Genomic DNA, 4342 nt, shown 5'->3' on the forward strand with positions numbered 1-4342 from the left:
AGACTCAAAGTAGATCTGAATGCTCACCCAGTCTGAGGTTTGATGGGCTCTCTATCCATGTCTCCAGTAGCTACGCATGGCAAACAACGACGCGCTAAGCAATACAGCTTAGTGGTGCCAATATAAAATAAAAATAAACTAAAATAAATAAATATGCCAAATTTATGGTATTATTTTATGCAAACTGAGTTTTTGGCAATTATTCATAATATTATTAATTTTATCACTTTTTTTATTTATTATTTGGTTATAAATTATTAAGATTGATTTATGGTTGCCCAAGTAACCTATACTAGTGACTAGACTGGATAAATGGGTAAACTGGCACTAAGTACCTAGTACCTCAGGCCGTCACACCATTGGCCATAGAGTGTCTCCAGGTGTGTAACAGAATGGCTGATAAGCGATAACAAGCATCGGGCACAAGGCCAAGTGTATCAAGCATAGCAAAATGGCCATAGGCCATAATATCATAAAATGGCATAAAATATCACAAATCTCATAATGGCATAAAGCTGTATGTAGTACTACTATCGAAACCCTATTGGCATGCCAACCTAGCCAAACCAATCATTCTTGGCATACTAGGGCATATTTACAAAGTTAGTTGTTTATTTCCTTACACTTTATGTTTACTGGTTAGTATTCACCTTACTATTCACGCACAAATATTGAAATTTTCATACATAATAGATATGTTAGTTCTAATTACACCAAAATCTCACATTTTGAATTTTACACTTGTTGGCATCAATTGCCAATCTCAATTTAAAGTTCATTAAAAGTTATTTCAAATTTTCAGATTTCATAGACAATATTTTCTGTTCCATTGGACCAATTTTCAGTGGGATTTTGGCTAAACTTCCTTCATCAAAGTTGTTCCTTAATGTGTCTTCTTTAATTCCCTTTTGGAATCACTCCATTTGGAGTTTTTTAGCTCAAGTTATGGCCTTTTTACCATAACTGGCTAGATTGGTTCATTGTATAGATTTTCTGGGTAGGATTTGGTTCTAGCAGCTTTGGTGTCCTGATGTTTGGCTAGCAATTTGAATTGGTTATGATTAGAAATTGGGTTTCTGTTCTTCATGAAAGTTATTCTAAATTGTCTAAGCCTTCCATTTCAGTAAAAGTCAAGTCATTTGGACCTTTGTACACTGAGTTATGACTATTTGAACAAATACTATTTATTTACTCATTTTCCAGGGCCAGCTTGTTGGTTACCCAGATTGAGGTAATTTTTAGGTCAACTTAAGTTAGTTTTCTGACAAGGTTCCTCCAAAAAAAAATGTGGCTTAAGGTCTTCTATTTCATCTCCAATTGGTCTTATACCAATTGGAGCAACATAGCTCAAGTTATAACCACATAAACATACTAGACTCCAAGGATCTAGAATCCCAACAGCAAGGCAACATACCAGTTCCAATTTCCACGCCACAATTCATTCTAAATTAGGGCCAATTCACCTCAAATGGTCACTAATTGACCATTAGATCACCAATTTACTATCAATTCAATAGAACCCTAATTAGCCCAAAGCCCTGATTCCCAAAGTTTGATTTATAACAACACACATGGAAATCATTGTCCTAATACATGTACACATATTACAACCATCACTACACCACTTCAATTCCATCAAAATTCATCAAGGCCATCTTCCATTCATGGCTACTGAAAATTTAGGGAACCTTAAACATGCATATTTTTTGTTTAATCTTCACAAATTCTAACTCACTCCAAGGTCCTATTAAAGAATATAATGACAAAGGAAGAAAATATGGGCACTAACCTCAATTGAAGTTTTTTCCAAGTTTGCAAAACTCTTTCTTTTCTCTTCTTCATGCTGCCTCAAGCTTGCTCTAGCTGCAAGGATGAATTTTGATAAAAGGAGTTAGGGGTTTTATCGTACAAATCAAGTAAATCAAAGCTTGAAAGAAGAAGAGCTATGGAGGAAGAGAGTGAGAGAATAGTCAAACAAGGAAGAAGAAGATGATGGAAAATGAATTTTTTTTTTCATCTTTTAATTTCTTTTATCTCCTTTAAGTGAGCTTGTCAAATTTTAATTGGGTGAAAAATTTTAATTACATCATGCTTACTTAAGCATGATGTCATAATTAAGCATTACTCTCATTTTTCTTTTTCTTTCTTTTCTACTCTCTTTTAATTAATTTTTAATCAATATTAATTCACATTTTATGTTATATAATTCACTTATTTTATTGCACAAGTTGGTAAAAAATCATCTCTAAAGATGAAATGACCAAAATGCCCTTTATTTAGCTTTATTAAGCTAAAATTGTCTGTACCAATTGTTTGAATTTTCCTTGTGTTTTCTTAGCAATCGAAACCTCACTAATTCTTCACTAGAGTCTCAAAAATTATTTCACAGGGTTTCCCCATGGGTGGAAAGTAGACAACTGTCTTCACAGTCGCTTCTCGTTAGGTCACCCATTGCCAGAGCACCGGCTCATTTAACCTTAGTGTATTTCATTACTATTTTTTTTTCTTATCATTATTTGGGTTATTTATGACTCCTCACCCTAGTTTAAATATAGTTTCAGACATTTTGACTGTCCGGACAGATATTGGTCACCGGAATAGTTGAATGTACGGACTAGCTAAAGTGAGGGCGTTACAATTTTGACCTAAATGTCAATTAAAATGAGAGAGATTAAAATGCATAAAATAATTTAAAATCATGAAATTATTTATGAAAATGAGAAAAGAAAGAAGAAAGGAAAAGAAAGAAAGGAAAAAGGAAATTAATTATGATGTAAGCATGACATAAGATGATATAATTAAAATATTAGGCCAATTAAAGTTAGACATATATGGATATATATAGGACAACTTCAATTAATTCCTTCTTATCCTATTTAGCCTTCTTCTTCCTTCCAACACCCTTCCAAGCTTCCACCATTGTTTTCTCTTTTAACTTGATTTCCCATGCCATTTTACCCTAAAATCCATACCACCCGTAACTAAAACTTGCTTTAAGACCTTAAGGAAGATAGTGACAGCCAAGAAGTGAAGAAAAAATTAAAGTTTAGCAAGTCAAAGTTGGACACAAACAAGGTTAGTGAGCTATACACCCCCTTTTCTTCTTTAACAAGTATAAGCATGTCAAACTATGTCAAAATTGCATGAAATTAAAAAGGAAATACCATGTGTATATGGAACCCTAGAACTCGGCAGTTATGACAAGAGTTGGGGTTTGATGGTTTTGATTAAATTAATTGAGATTATTAGTGTTATTGATGAGTATATGTAATAATTAAGTTGATTGACATGTATTTGCAATAGATTGTGATTTTGACCTAGGGTTTTGACCTAACTTTGGGAACTTTGTGTATGACTTGAAAATTAATGATGTTGAGACTAATTGTTGACAATTAGAAGTGCTATGAATGTCAATTGATGTTAGTAGTATGCCCTAGAGTATATCATTTAGTATATATCTTGTACATATTTTATTAATAGAAGGCAATTTCACTTTTCCATTTATATAATATATTTATATGTAATAAAAAAGGTCTATTAATATTTTGTTAGAATTTCTACTCTTAAGTTGTTCAGAATATGAATTATAGTATTTCTAGCACAAAGTATCATAAATAGGTTCACAATCGAGGATACTTCACATAGGACATGACTTATCCATAAAGATTGTTATCATATTTGTTCCCAAGGAATTTATATGAGATATAAATAAGATGGAGTGTTGAGTCTCATGCCACATAACAAATTGTTTAATTAGACCTAAGATAACACAGTTATCTTGTAAATTGTTTTCTTTTAAGATCAATATTAAGTCCTATACCTAATTAAATTGTCTAATTAGGAATTTAATCACACAATTAATTATTGAAAATTATTTTCAAGGTATTAAATTTGGAAAGAGTTTCTAAATTGAAATTTGTTTGAATGAGATTCAAATATGAATTTTTAAATTTGTTTGAATGAGATTCAAATCTAAATTTTTAAATTTGTTTGAATGAGATTCAAATCAAAAATTTTTAGTTGAATATGAGATATTCAATATAATTTTAGTACGTATGTTTTATTTAATTGTTAAATATTAATATGCATGATGGATGATCATGGACAATAAAAGACCAATGTGATTGGATTTTTTTCTTTTATTTTCTTTGGGTTGTAAAATAATTAATTTTTATTTTAGTAGCATGCATTATAAGTGTTGTAATAATTTGGGTTGTAATTTCATTTATTTGAGGACATTGAAGTCCATGATCTTGTAAATTCACCTTGGTATGCCAAGGATTATAATGTAATTGAATTGCAAGAAGATCAAGGAGGTCAAGAGCATTGGTGGGACTAGTGG

This window comes from Hevea brasiliensis, chromosome 7, assembly GCF_030052815.1.
Source record: "Hevea brasiliensis isolate MT/VB/25A 57/8 chromosome 7, ASM3005281v1, whole genome shotgun sequence".
NCBI classification, from domain to species: Eukaryota; Viridiplantae; Streptophyta; class Magnoliopsida; order Malpighiales; family Euphorbiaceae; genus Hevea; species Hevea brasiliensis.